This window comes from Vombatus ursinus, unplaced genomic scaffold (genome assembly GCF_900497805.2).
Source record: "Vombatus ursinus unplaced genomic scaffold, bare-nosed wombat genome assembly UNPS02014799.1, whole genome shotgun sequence".
NCBI classification, from domain to species: domain Eukaryota; kingdom Metazoa; phylum Chordata; class Mammalia; order Diprotodontia; family Vombatidae; genus Vombatus; species Vombatus ursinus.
The window spans coordinates 28,939,045-28,954,480 of record NW_020954577.1 but is presented as its reverse complement, the minus strand read 5'-3'; the positions used below and the strand labels follow the sequence as shown (position 1 = coordinate 28,954,480).

The window sequence follows — 15,436 nt, the reverse complement described above, 5'->3', positions numbered from 1 at the left end:
TCCATCCCAAACTTTATACACCCCTGTGCCGTGCTAAATGCAGGAAAGCACCGGCATCTGCCAATTAAAAAGAATGCAAAACCAAGAGAAAAGAAGAAGAAGAAAAAAAAAACGTCGCGAAGGACAAAAAATTAAAAGAATGTGAAAAACTTCTGCATCCCTGAGGTCTAACGTCCCCACTCCCTCGGTTCCCTGGAAACGCGGCTGTAGACCCCGGGCGCGCAGAAGAGTTTGGGACCCGTGCTCCGCCTCTGTGCCTATGCTCCAGCTGCGGGGCCGGGTGGAGTGATTACAGCCCCGGGGCTTCCACCGCCCCTGCACCTCTGGCTGCGCTCCACGCGCAGTTTTGGCACGAGGGTCAGCCAGCGCCGGGGCGGGGCGGGGGAAAGGCTCTTTATAGCGGCTGGGTCGGGGGAGCCTAGCGAGCGCAGCGCGCAGCGGTTGCAGGCGGGAAAGCCTGGAGCCCGCGCCCCTGGCCTTGAGTCCCCAGCGTGCCCAGCCCGGCCGGGTTCCAGCAGAGCCACCCTCCTGCGCGCCCACCCTTGCCTGGCTCGTGCCACCGGCCCGCGCACCCAGCCTGGCCTTGCACTGTCCCGCATCCTGAGCGGGCGCGCGCAGCAACCCCGAGCCGTGGAACCAGCTGGTGGGCAAAAGGCAGCCCAGAGTGGGAGACTTCAAGAAAAAGGTAGCTGGGTGGGGGATAAGTCCCAGAGCCAAGTCTGGGGTAGGAGAGAAAAAAGAAAAAAAAAAAAAGGTAAGAGTAAGTTACAGGTGGCAAGTGACTGGCAGACAAAGACTTTCAGGCTCTGCTGTAGGAATGCCAGTTGAGCATCCCAGACCCGGTGAGGGAGGCAAGGCTACCTCACGACCAAAGCTCATGAAGATAACCTTGGGCATTGTAGGTTTAGAGCAGGAAAGGTCTTCAGGGGCCACCCAGGGTAACGCCTTCATTTGTTCGCTTTTTTGTTTGTTTGTTTTTACTTTTTTTTGGACTGGAACTGTGATTCCATTGGCATAAGAACGCCCTTTGAGGGAAATTCTCTGCACCACTGCAGAATGGCCCGTGCTCAGCATCCTAGAGTCTCAGAAATTTCTTAGAGCATGGAAAAAGTTTAAGCGACCTGGCAGTAGGTGTAAGAAGTGGGACTCTGAACCCGTCCCTTCGCTGGCGGGGATGGCTCCCTAGCCTCTAACTGGATATGTTTTATATTTACTGATCTGTATATTGTACCAGTTCCAACCCCCCCTCCTCCCAATGTAACTTTCTTGAAAGCAAGGGCTGGTTTGTTGTTTTTTTTTTAAATTTTTGTGTTCCCAGCACCTGCCAAAGTGCCCTGCACGTAGTAGGTGTTTAATAAATGCTTATCGAATAAAAACATTTGACCTAAATTTTCCCTAGGAGTGACTTCACTACTTCATCTCATCTTTTTTTGGTTTTGTTTTGTTTTTATAACCCAGTACCTAGCATAGTGCCTTGTGCATTATAGGTGCTTAATAAATGCTAATTGAAAAGAATTTTGACCTAGCCATATCAACCTCACATAGAAATTGGGCTGCTAAATAGTATCTGAGAAGGCCTGCATATCCCTACACATTGATGTAGAAGCTACATGTTAACATTATCTATATCCTGTTGAATTTTTAATTTAGTTTGTTAAATGTTTCCCAATTATATTTAAATTTGGTTTGGCCCGAACTGGAGTGTAGTGTTTGGAGTGTTCAGGGTCTCATGCATGTTTGACACCTCTCAGAGCCTGTCCCTAGGAGTGATTTTCTGTCTTCACTGCCCCCTCCTAGTTATCTCTTCTGTGCATCAAGGTTGCTGTATGCTTCTGGAACTTTGGGTTTTTGCTTTTTTCCCCCTCTACTCTCCTGCATGCTAGCAGCAAGAGTTCACTTTGCTGAGCTGTTGTTGGTTTTTGAATTCTCAAGATCAGGAGAGAGAGAAAATGCAGTTTCTTTCCTAGGTAGCGCTTTTGTTGGGATTGCTGCTGCACCAGACTCTGGGAGTTTAACATCATTTGAGGCTAGATTTGTCCCACATGGGAGGGAGGAAAGTAAAATAATACCATGACCTTGAGGACAGTCTGGTCAGCCAGGTGTTTTTGGAAAAATAACTTTGCATTGGGAGAAACTTTGCTCCAAATTGCCATTTGAGAGATGATTAAGGCGGGGGGGGGGGGGGAGTTTCCGAGGTTCTTAATGTGGGGTCTGTGAACTTTTTAAAAAACATTTTTGTTAACTATCTTTCAATATAATTGGTTTTCTTCATAATCCCTATGTCTTTTATTTCATGCATTTAAAAGTCTTCTGAGAGGGCTTCACCAGAGGGCCCATGGGATCCATAACACAAAAAGCTTAAACTCTGGTTTAGTTTTTGCCTGAAGATAACAATAAAAAGATGATTCTGTGTAGCAAGTAGAAAAGCAGAATGAATTCAAAAGAAAAGTTAAGGATTTTTAGCTATCTTGTGTTTGCTGCAGGTACGTAGTGGAGCCTTCTCAAGTGTCCTTGGGAGTCTTATGTTCAAATATAGGATATTCCAAAAGTCTTCTTGCAGTGTTCAGCTTGGATGGGCTGAACACTATTCAAAGACTTTTGGGACACCCTGTACTATTACGGTAGCCTGCTTCTATTTGCCCAACCAATGTACCATTTGGTATTTTAGTGTCCTCATATGGGACGCTAAAAATCTTGAGTGACTCGCCTGCAGCAGGCATTTAATAAATGTTTGTTGAATAGAAGTCTCCAACTTAAAACACTTCAGAGAAATAGGCCCCAAATAAAGGGTTCGGTTTTTGTGCTTATAAAGGGGAAACTTGGAATTTCCTCCCCAGACCCCTTTCTTTCCATGATAATTAGAACGTGATGGAAGGATATAAATGGCACTCCCTCAAGGCCGCCTTTTGACTCAGTGGCAGTTCTTGAAAATGACACCTCTTGAGTCCACCTGTGTTGCAGGTGAAGGTGGAATCTTGTGATAGAAATTTTTTGTGGTGCTTCCTTGGAAGGGGGGAAGGTTTTTGTTGTTGCTAAGGTTGCAAATGCAAGTCAATCATATAAGATCACACATTAAATAGAGTAAAATTTCAGTAATTGAAAATAATTGAGGGCAAGGCTGAAATAAATTACTGAAGAGTGTGAATATTTGGAATGTTTAGAAAGAGTTGGTATATATGCTGTTGCAAGCAGGAATAGAATTTCTTCTCAGTGGTGTCTAATAACTTCTGCCCCTTTGTACCTGGAAAGGTTTCTGTTGTTTGCTTTTTAGTAGACTGATGGGCCATGAAATAGACACCTGTAACTCGGGAGACGAAGTTAACTTCTGCCTGTATTGAAGGATGCTTATCAAAATGAGCTAAGGCGCTGCTGCTGCTGCTGCATCAATCCCTTCACGCTCCAGTGGATGGCTTTGGACAGCTGGGTTGTGCAGTCACAGTTTGGTGCAAAGGGTTCCCATTGACGCTGTTAGGATGGAGGACAAGAGCCAAAAATTGTCATTTCAGAGCTCAGAGACCTTAGAGACAGTGAGGTGGTATACTGCATGGATTACTGAACCTGGAGTCAGGAAGACCTGAGTTCCAATGTGGCTTCGGACTCTTAGTAGCTGTGTGACCTTGGGCAAGTCACTTCAACTCTGCCTCAGTTTCCTCAGGTGTAAATTGGGGATAATAACAGCAGCTTCCTCCCAGGGTGGTTGTGAGGATCAAATGAGATCTTTGTAAAGCACATAGCACAGTACCTGGCACATTGTAGGTGCTTAATAAATGCTTGTTACCTCCCTCCTTCAGTTAGTACCAGCATCTCATTTTATGCAATCACTTTTTTATACAGGGTAATACATCGCTCAGGCAGCTAGGTGGCTCGTGGATAGAACACTGGACTGAGAGTCAGAAAGACCAGAGTTCAAATCTGGCCTCAGACACTTACTAGATGTGTGACCCTGGGCAAGTCACTTAACCTCTGTTTTCCTTCTCCAGTGGATTAAGGCAATGGTAAACCACTCCAGTATTTTTGTCAAGAAAACCTCATGGATATCATGGTCCAGGGCATCATGAAAAGTTGGAAATGGTAGATACAACTAAACAACAACACACACCACTGAAAATCCTATCACATATTTCAACAAGTAGGCAGAGCATCAATGGCATTAATAATAATAGTAGTAATAGTTAATATTTTATAGCACCTTCTATGTGCCAGACCCTCTGCTAAGTGTTTTACAAACATTATCTGATTTGATCCTCATAACAACCCTGGGAAGTAGGTGCTATTGTCATAATGCCCATTTTACAGTTGGGGAAACTGAGGCAAACATCTTCACTAGGAGAAAAATCTGCCCTAACATGTGTAAGCTAATAAAATATCACATAAAACTACCCTCGGAAAAGAAATATTTGGAATTAGTACTGTGCTTTATGCTTGCCTCAAGGATCCATGATTTCATTGGTATGGTCTTGAAGAATTTCTGTAGTTCAAAAAAAAAAAGCTTCCCCTATTACTTTACCCTCTTAATTTATCTCACTTGGTCCTTGGACAACAGACATGCAGTTAATTACTCTGAATGAAAGATAGCCCTTTTCCTTGTCAAGGCTAACCCCTGTATCTTTTCCTTTGAACAGATTGCTCTCATAATTGATCTCTTTCTCTCTGATCTTTCCCTGTCTACTAACACATTCCCTCTACTTAGAAATGTGCCAAGGTATAGTCCATCCTTTAAGAAAAAAAAAACAATAATAATAATAAAAAGGCCCTCAGGAAGCCCTATTGTCTCCTTGGTCCATCTTTCCGTATCTCTCTTTGCTTTTACAACCAAAATCCTAGAAAAAGTTGTTTGTGTTTACTCATCAATGAATCTTTGCCTTGACTTCTCTCCTCTTGCCTCTCAACCCTTCAGAAATCTGGCTTTTGACTTCATCGTGTAATGGCTGTCTCCAAAGTCAACAGAGATCTCTAAATGACCAAATCATCCTATTTCTTCTCTGTGTTGGCTGAATTTGAAATGGGTGACTGCCTTTTCCTCAGGGATACTCTCTCTCCTCTCTGGGCTTTCATGATATGACTGTCTCTTTTGTCTCTTAACACTAAATAAATGTTAGCTAGGAATATTATTATTCCACATTTCCAGGTGGGTATCCCTTAGGCATCTAAAGCTCAACGTGTCTAAAACATAACTCCTTCACATCACCTCTTACCCCAGTCCCTCTCCTCTTGTAAATATCTTTCTGGTCACTTGGACTCATAACCTTGGACTCCTCATCCTTCCTTGCCCCACATAACCAAACATTTGGCAAGTTTTGTGTGTTCTACCGATATGATGCCTCTCACATCTGTCCCCTTCTCTGCATCCACATGAGGACCACCCTAGTTCAGGCCCTCATCTTTTGCCTTGGCTATTGTAATAGCCTCTTAATTAGTTGTCTCGTCTCCCCTTCCTGAACCATCTTGCCAGAGGGACATTCCTTAAGCAAAGTTCTAACTGTGTCACTCACCTGTTTGATCAACTGCAGTAACTCCCTATTGCCTCTATGATTGATTGTAATTATTTCCATTTGGCATTTAAGCCTGTATTCCACTTGATAGCAATCCACATGGCTCCCCTTGTACTCAACATGTCTAAAACAACAGTCAAAAGCCAGATTCTAACGTGGAAACTCTGTGACATAATCCCTGCAAACCCACCCATCATTCCAGTGTTTCATGGATGTAGTTTCAGCGTTGATTGCTTCAATTTCACTCAACTTATATATAAAAATATATATTGTGTGTATATATATGTGTATGCATATATATACATACATATACATACATACACATATATGTGTATGCATGTATATACACATATACGTATATATGTATATATACACACATGTATATATGTATATACACACATATATGTATATATATGTATATACACACATATATGTATATGTGTATATACATATATATGTGTATATATATATATAGTGGAGAGAAGAGATGGGATGTGAGAGATGTGGCATTAGAAATGGCAAGATTTGGCAACTCTATGGCCACATCTCTCACATCCTATCTCTTCTCTCCACCCACAATGGCCATCATCCTGGCTCAGGCCCACATTACCTCTTAACCTAAATTATGGCAATGGCAATTGGTCTTATTGCCCCAAGTGTCTTCCCACTCCAGTAAAGCCCTCCCGGTACTGCTGGAAGTACAAATCGGACTGTCGTTCCCTGTACTCGGGAAACTCCAGAGGTTCCCTAATGTCTCTCAAGTCAAATATGAACACGCTTGCTTAGCTTGGAAAGCTGTACGACTTGGCTCCCATCCGTCATTCTAGCCCCACTGATCTCCTTCTGCTCTATGATCCAGTCAAACTGGCCTGCCCTCACAGCCCCCCGTGTCTGGCATCTTTGCTGTAAGGTACTCCTTCATCACTGTCCCCTTCTAGAGTCCTTCTCTCCCTTTAGAACGTAGCTCAAGCACCGCCTTCCGCCTGAAGCCTTTCTTGATGTCCCACCTGCTAGTACCCTCCCAAACTACTTTTAATTACTTTATTCTTATTAATTTTATGCTGCTTCTGTATATACTTTTACCCCCCCATTAGAATGTAAGTTCCATGTGAACAGGAGTTTCATCCATTGTATTTGGTATCTCTAGCAAAGAACCTGGCACACAGTAGGTGCCTAATAAATACTTACTGATTTTAGTCCAGTTAGGCTCTTCCTCACACACAGTGCTCTATCTCCCACCTCCACACCTTTGCATAGGCTGCCCCCATGTCCGGAATCCTCTTTCTCCTGAGTGGAAATGCCACCTCCTCTTGGAGGCCTTAATGTCTTCCCTCCAAATTATCTTGTATTTATCTTACATATATTTACTTACATGGGCACATGTTGTTTTCCCCCATAGAATATGTAGGTTCCTAGGGACTGCTTCATTTCAGTGTTTGTATCCCAAGCACGTGACTCATAATAAGTGCTTAATAAGTACTTATTGATGGACTCAATCATTAGCCCTTGCTTTAAGCCTGATAGGACCCGACAGAGCTCACACTCTAAGTCACCTGCATGCTTCAATGAGGCATCAGAATCTTTGCATGTAATAGGGGCTTAATAAATGTTGGAGTTGAATTGAAATAATGAAATGGAATCGAAATAATGAAAAGCACAAATGTAGTTCTAAGAGAATGGGTTCCCTCCTTCACCTAACAATGTGATTTCTGTTTATTTTGCTCAGAGGATTATTTTGTTTCTAAATAGAGTAAGGTTCAGCTCTCGCCAGCCCTTTTCCAAATAACCTCAAGTGTCAATTAATGAGGAAAGGCTGGATGTTTTGATTATTGTCACTAAGTGCAGTGATTTATCATTACTAGTTATGATAGAATTGTACTGTTAAGTATATGGGGGCATCTTAGGGTTTTCTCAAACACAGTACTATAAGACTTTGCCAGAGTACACAAAGCTTTGCCAAAACTTCAAAGTTAGCATGATGCAGCGGAGGATGCCCTGGACTGGAAGTCAGGAGTCTTGGGCAAGCAATTTGAACTCTCTGGGCCTCAGTTTCTCCATTTATAAAAAAGCATTTGGAGTTGAGTAGTCTAGTGAAAATAGCCCCGGATCTGGGATCGGAGGATCTGATTTCAATCACACCTTTACTACTTGCTGCATATGAGATGTTGGGCTAGGCTAATCTCCCTGTACCTCAGTTTCTTTATCTGTAAAATGAAGGAGTTGATCTATGTTATCTTGAATGTATCTTATAACTCTTGATCCTGTGATCACTAAGGTCCCTTAACCATTGATGCTCAAGGATCAATGGAAAGGAATTATTCAGCAAAAAATTTTAACATCCCCCGCTTTTCATTGGAAGCTTTGGGGTTTATACGGAATTTTAAAAAAAAAAATAACACCCAGTTATCACTGCTGCTTTCCTGAGAAATGTTTTTTTTTCCCAAATACTGGCAATTTATTCCTCATCTTTTTTGAATCTCACAATTGGACTTTGGCTTTGCAAAGGAAAGTCTTCACAAAGAAAAGCTCATCTTGAAAGTATAGAAGATTAAAACCAGACCCAGTACTGCTATTCCTTTGTTAGAATTTTTGCCTGATGACAGCACTGTGATCATGTGGCATTTTTCCATTTTCTTATGGTTTTTGAAGGCTGGAACTTTTACTTGTATGTTTTACTTGTTTTTTTTAATGATATTTTATAGGATAATTTGTCCATTCTCAGCAAGCTAAGTAACAGGAGAATAGAAGAGATAGAGAATTCTGTCATTTGTTTGTTTGTTTTTTTTAATTTTGAAAGACATACTCAGTTGCTGGACCCTTTTTCCTTGTACTCCCAAAAGCCCACTCTGCATTGAAACTTCATGAGGGTGTAAGGCGGGGAGTTGGAAGGGAAGATGAGGCTTTGGGTTACTTATTTGGGGTTTTATGTAGGCTGACAGAAAGTCAATGCAACCAATATTGTTACTACTCTTCTGGAAATTAATATGTCCAAATTAATTCCCATTTTAAATGGGAAGATTATTTCATGAATAAAGGGATGGAAACAGGACTTATGATTTCATTGGTGTAAGGAAATCCCCTCTACCCGTGAAAGCTAACACCTTCTTTACAATTAAGAGAGTTGACTAAGCACTGAGAGGTTATGTAACATGCCCAGGGTCACCCTGGAAATATGTGTCAGAGCTGGATCTTCCAGCTTTCCATCTACCATTCCAATAGTGTCAAACTTGGATAAAACTGGGGCCACTAAACCATACATAAGCTGCCTGGGGGCCACTTGTTGACTTAGAAAACTACATATTAACATTATCTATGTTTTACTGTATTCTTATTTATTTTCTTAAATATTTCCCTATTACATTTTAAGCTGGTTTGGCCTGACCCTTGCTTGACATTATTGCATTACCCACATTGCCTGTCTTCACTAATAAGTCTATTAGCAAATAAAAACTATGTGTTGGATAATGAAGAGGCAAAATCTCTGTGTTTATTTTGAAATTTTAAATTTCTTCTGTCCAGGAGTTTAAAGTGCAGTAGGTATTAATGTATAATATATTTAGATTCAGAATATAACATATGCATCTACACCAGGTTGTGCCTACACAAGAAAAATAAAGTACACAGATTAACAAAAGAGACAAGCAGGAGACCAATGAATAGAGTGTGCAGTTTTTTTTTTTTAAAAACGAGAAAATCAAAGAAAAGATAAATGGAAATTTTAAAATGATAAAAAAAAAATTTAAGGACAATGAAATAGAGAAAACCATTTATTTGGTTAGAGACCAAATTGAAAAAAAAATAAAAAAATAAGGGAGTAAATGGAGAATATATTTTTTTAAAAATTGTTAGAAACTATAATATCCAAATATATGCCCCTAAGCCCTAAAAATTTAATTGAAATGATGCATATTTAAAATTATATGTGTATGTGTATAATAGCAAAGTTAACAAATGAAGGGATAGAGAATTAACAACTGGGTTTTGAAAAGAAAAACTGAGCAAGTTGTAAATGAATTACTGATTGGATGGGTGGGTGGAAACCTGGTGTAGGTGGATTTACAGATAAAGTCTATAAAACATTTAAAGAAATGTATACACTGTTTCTAAAAATATGGAATGAAGATGCCTTACCAAAATCTTTTTTTGAGACAAATATGGTTCTGATATCCAAACTGGGAAGAAATGAAATAGCAAATTAAGCCAATGTAAAAATTTATTTTAAAAATTAAACAAAATACTAGAAAAGAGGCTATAGCAATATGTCAGTAGTTGTTAACTATGACTAAATTTTATTTATACCCAGGATGCAAGACTGATTAAACACTAGGAAAACAATTAATATGGTAAGGACTACTAGACCCATGGTTTCACTGATACGGGGAACTCCCACATGTTAACCTAAAGTCACGACTCCACAAGACATGAGTAGTAACTTGTTTTATTACAAGGGAAAGCAAAAAGAAACACACATGTGGGAATTCCTTATACCAAGTACAAAGGAACCTGCAATGCAGGCAGTATTTATGGGGAACAGCAAAAAGGGGATGTCATAGGGGAGGGGGAAAGGATTAGTCTCCTCCCCAAGAGGAGGACAAAGGGTGGAGAAAGAGAGGGGAAGTATTAACCCCTCTTCCCTTTTCCTTAGTAATGCTGGACTATGAAGATTCCTATCTTCATAGGAAGATAATCTGCTTATCTACAAGGGTCCTGGCTGCATGAACAGTTTATCAGTCTGGTATGGACTGACTGACTATTACAAGCTAGTTTGACTCTCAAGGGCACACTGAGAGTTGAGTTAGGCTTGAAGAAGCAAATTATGTTAGCTCAGGAGGAACTTCAACCTGGACAATAGGGTAACTCAAGAAAACAAGTTTGGAAGTCCCTTCACACACATAAGGAAACTCCCCTACCCAATACAGGTGTGTACCTTCTATTGACCTGCCTGGGGTTCCACAGCTAGTATATGTCAGAGGTGAACTTGAGCCCAGATATTCCTGACTCTAGGCAGGGGTGGGGAACCTATGGCCTTGAGGCCACATGGCCTTCTATATCCTCATTACAGAACAAATCCTTTCATTAAGGGGTTTTGTTAGTGAAGTTTGGATTCAGTCAAAGGGCCGCACATGAGGACCTAGAGGACCATATATGGCCTCAAGGCCATAGGTTCCCCACCCCTGCTAGTGCCAGTTCTCTATCCACTATGCCACACTGTGTCTCATGTGAAATCATATTAGTAAAACAAAGTAATAAAAACACATTATTATATCAACAGAGGTGGGCAAAACTTTTGACAAAATATAGCATTCATGCTAAAAAGCACAGACATAAAATGATCTTTCCCCTAAATGAGCAAAAGTATCTGTCTAAAACCAAAAGGTTTTATTTTTATTTGTAACAGGGAAAAACTAGAAGCTTTCTCAGTAAGGTTAGGGTAAAGCTAGAGTACCTATTCTCATCACTGTTACCAAATACTGTGTTAGGCATCCTCGCTTTAACAAAAATTCAAGAAGATCAAAGGAATGAGCAAGGGCACAAAGGAGATACAACTATTTCTATCTTCTCATGACATAATTTACTTAGAAAATCCCAAAGATTTAATGCAAAACTTAATGAAGACAGTAAAAGTGGCAGGATACAAAATACACACACAGAAAGCATCAGTCTCTGTTATAACACTAACAAAATCCAAGAGGAACTAGAAAGACAAGTTTCATTCAGAGTAATCATAAAATGTTTGCTATTAACCTCCCAAAACAGAAACTGGACATGCAAATTCAACTACAATGTTTTTTTTTACAAAAATAAAGACTTAAGGGAGGGTCATCCATTGTTCAAGATTGGGTTGCACAAATATTATGAAAATTATGCCACTTAAAATTAATTTACAGATTTAGTGCTATGTCTAAATACAAAGGGATAGAAGTAGACAAAATAATTCATTTGGAGGAATAAAGGATCTATAATCTTAAGGGAACTAATGGATGAAAAAAATAGAAATGAGGGGAACCTAAAATAGATTTCACACAATATTATGAAGCAGTAATCATAAAAACTAATTGATGATGGGGGAAAAAAAAGAAAAGTAGATTATGGAATTCAACAAACTGGAAGCAATCACACAATAGCCAGAGCTAGATTAACTGGAGAATACAAGCCACTAGGAATGGAGATCGTAGAGGACACAAACTGCTGAAAAAACTGAAAAGTAAAAATTGGTTTTGATCAGCATTTTAAACCATATACTACAAACCATATAATATAAATATAAAAAGTTGCATCATAAAAGAAATGAGAAAAAGCTGGAAGGAGATATCTTTCACAGATATGACAAGGGAGAATATTGCTACTCGAAGGGTAGAGGTGATTATGAAAAGTTTCAATTTAATGAAATTACAAACATGGTTAGTTATTGTAAAACCAATACAATTATGATGAGAGACTCTATCAATTGGGGAAATTCTTTGCACCAAATATCTTGATAAAAATCTCATATCCAAGATATATGGGGAATTTACACAAATGTGTAAGACCAAGAGTGATTCCTTAGCAGATAAATGACCAAAAGATGAATGAAAGTTGCCAGAAGACATGCAGACTATCAATAACCACATGAACGCTTGTGCCAAATTGTGAAAATGAGAAATAAAAATTAAAACAATTTTGAAGATTTATTTCCTACCTAGCAAATTGGCAAAGATCATAAAAGGTAAAAATAGTTGATGTTGGAGAAGCTGTGGGAAAACAGATATGCTATATAAATACACTGTTGGTGAAACTGTGATCCAGTCCAACTATTCTGGAAAACTCCAATTATGTGAGAAAAGTGACTGTTTTTATACCCTGTTTCCCACTAGTGCCACTAATTAGTATGTGCCTCAAGTAGATCAAAGACAGAGGGAAAGGTGCCACATGTAACAAAATATTCTCAGCAGCAGTGTATGTGTGTGTTAGCAAAAATAACCCTTGAATCAAAATGATTGCCCTTCAATTGAGGACAATACACTGTGGTCTATGAATATAATAGAATATTATTGCACCATAAAAATGGTTAATATGAGGAATTCATAAAACTTAAGAGGACTTCTGTGAACTGATGCAGAGCAAAGTATGAGTATCAGAACAATTATCGTAATAACATAAATCAGAATGCCACTAAATGACATCAGAATTCAAATTCATATGAAGATGATACTCGATTCTAGAGGAATGACGATAAAACATAATGCTCTCCCATCCTCACCTTGGTACAAATATGGCAGACTATGGGTAAGGAATTCTGCATTTGCTGTCAGACAGTGTGTCAGTATATGTTTGCTTCATTTTTTAATTTGTTACAAGGGAGAGCTGTATTTGGGTTTGGGGTGATAGAAAAATGACAAGGTTGTAAAATAAGCAAGCAGCAATAAAATATAAAAGGGAAGGAATTAAGGCAATCATCTAAATGATTAAAGCAAAAAAAAATCCAACTACTTCCTATACATTTAAATCTGTTTTGGAACTAATTTATCTGGATAATTGTAGTTGCCTAATTCACCATAATATGTAGGTTGAACCTCTTGTTAAATGACTTGACTTTTATTAGTCTATTATTTCAAGAGCTAATGTGTTTCATAACTCAAAAACAATTCTAAGAAATTAAGTTTGGCATTATGAGAGTGTGAGGGAGGGAAGGAAAAATGCAGCATAATATGTTCATAATTATGAATATAATCCTAAACATACTGCATAGATCATGAGGGAGTTGTTTATTTTCTATAATGTCTCTGTACTTTTAAACTGGAAAATTATTTAGGTATTAATGTGATGCTGGAATGTGTCTGAAGTACCTTAAGTGCTGGACTGTGGACTTTCAAGATGGAAATTTTCTGCCAGAGTTGTTCTGCAAAAGCATGAATGTTGGCTTCAAAAATTGTAAACTAATCGTTTATTGAGCTCTTGAAAAACAACTTGATGAATGTTTGGCAAGAGAGTCTGAATGAAAATATCCCTTGTTTGAGTCAAAATTTAAGAAAGCTTTGAAGTTCATAGATATGGTGATGCTCTGTTGTTTCAGTCCTGTCTGACTCTTTAAGACTCCATTTGGGGTTTTCTTGGCAGAGGTACTGGAGTGGTTTGCTATTTCCTTCTCAGCTCATTTTTACAGATGAGGAAACTGAGGCAAACAGGGTGAAGTGACTTGCCCAGGGTCACATAGCTAGCAAGTAACTGTGTGAAGCTGGATTTGAACTCAGGAAGAGGAGTCTTCTTCCTGGCTTTTAGCCCAATGCTATATCCATTGCACCACCTAGCTGCCCAGCTATGGTGATATTTGGACATTATTTGTTAATGGGGGAAAAATAAGTGATATTAAAGTACTTTTGCCCCATCTTTTTTCTCAAGAGGTTCATATTTGTATCTCCAGTCCCCAGCAGTTACCCACAGAGGGAAGGAGTCCTGAATCTGATACTTGCTTTTTTTATTAGTGAGTCTCTAGGCCTGACTGATATTAAAAGGGGGAAGCCAGATATACTCATTTGATACCCAACTGAACTAGCTCTCCAGTGTTGTCCGCCTCCTCACCAGCAGCCTTGCCTGGAGGTGGGGGGTGGGGAGGAATATGCTTGCCTACCCCACTTTCAGCTCCCCTCTATGTGCTGTCTTTCCTCATTAACAAATACGCTCCTTGACCACAGAGATGATCTTATTTGCTTGCATTTGTATCCTCAGTGCTTAGAATAGTGCCTGGCACATAGTAGGTACTTAACAGGTGTTCTGTCTATCATAGAACTTGAATTAGAACAATGCCACCTACAAAATATTGGGCAAGTCAGTTAACCTATCTGAGCCTCAGTGTCCTCTTCTGAATATATCACATGTATAATACTCCCATGTGTTGCCTGAACTCATCTTCTTTCTCTCAGTGAGCTGGCTCACTCACACTAGTAGATTTGTGGGTTTTTCCAGTAGGGAGATGGCCACTACAACAACCCCATGGCTATTGCTCATTCTTGGGGTTCAAGGGATAACTCTGGTGTATGGGTGCGGGGATAGAGGATACACTCCTGCTACTTACCACTCTTGAGCCCGCACTGGTGTGCTTCCCATTTACATATGCAAAAGTAATCACAATGACACTATGGTTAATAAAACATGAAACATTTACTTAACAAGAAGGGAAAGGCAAGAATAATTACAAAATTTATTCAATAGAAGGCAGAAGCAGGAATGATCAAGATATAAATGTTCACCCAGAAATCTAGGTCATAGTCTCCCATCATTGTACACAAACGTCTGTGGGGGAAGACAAACCTAGCAGTGAGGGATATGAGTAGGGAAATGCTTGGGGTAATTCATGGCTTGGGACTGCAGGGCTGGATGTCGATGATCTTTTTAAGGGAATAGTCTGCACCACAGGTCGCCTGCCATCTTTATGAGTCTCTTTGCACTTCTACTGGATGAAGGCATTTCTCTGCTACTCTTGGTCTGTTAAGCAGTGTTATGCCCTTTTAACAACCCACAGCATTACATTCTTTCACTTAAGCAGTACTTCCATCAGGTCTGGAATCTGTCAAACTAACCAGGTCTCCTCTCTGTGGGCTATCAGGGTTATCCTTCTCTCAAACCAGAGAAGGTAGTAAAGGGCAAGGCAGGAAAGACCCTGAAGAGTTTGTCTTCTTTGAAGCTATAGCTAGTGATGAGGCAATGCAGCCCTCCCTCTTCCTCTTCCTCTCCTTCCCTTCTCTTGTTTTCCTTTCTTTTGCAGGTTCAACCCCTGTTCCAAACTGCTAGAGCATAATCTTTCTCTCCCCTCAAGAAGGTTGCTTCATCGCTCCCCAGGGTTTGGATTTTGCAGTCTCTTGCAAAATCAGCTGTGATAGACCTAGGCTTTCTAATTATACAACATAGCATCAAATACACATCAAATCGTAATACAACAAGGTTGGTTAACTCAGCATCCCAGACCT

The 15,436-nt window shown here is 39.9% G+C and overlaps 1 protein-coding gene across 2 annotated transcripts in view; it reads left to right on the top strand.

Annotated features, from left to right (window-relative positions):
- Positions 1–605: 605 nt before the first annotated feature.
- Positions 606–15,436, top strand: part of COL6A6 (collagen type VI alpha 6 chain) — a 135,112-nt gene continuing 120,281 nt past the window's right edge. The window contains exon 1 of one of the 2 annotated variants that reach the window (XM_027872426.1): positions 606–685. The gene's annotated coding sequence lies outside the window, so the exon portion shown is untranslated. The other variant, XM_027872427.1, reaches the window with a different exon arrangement.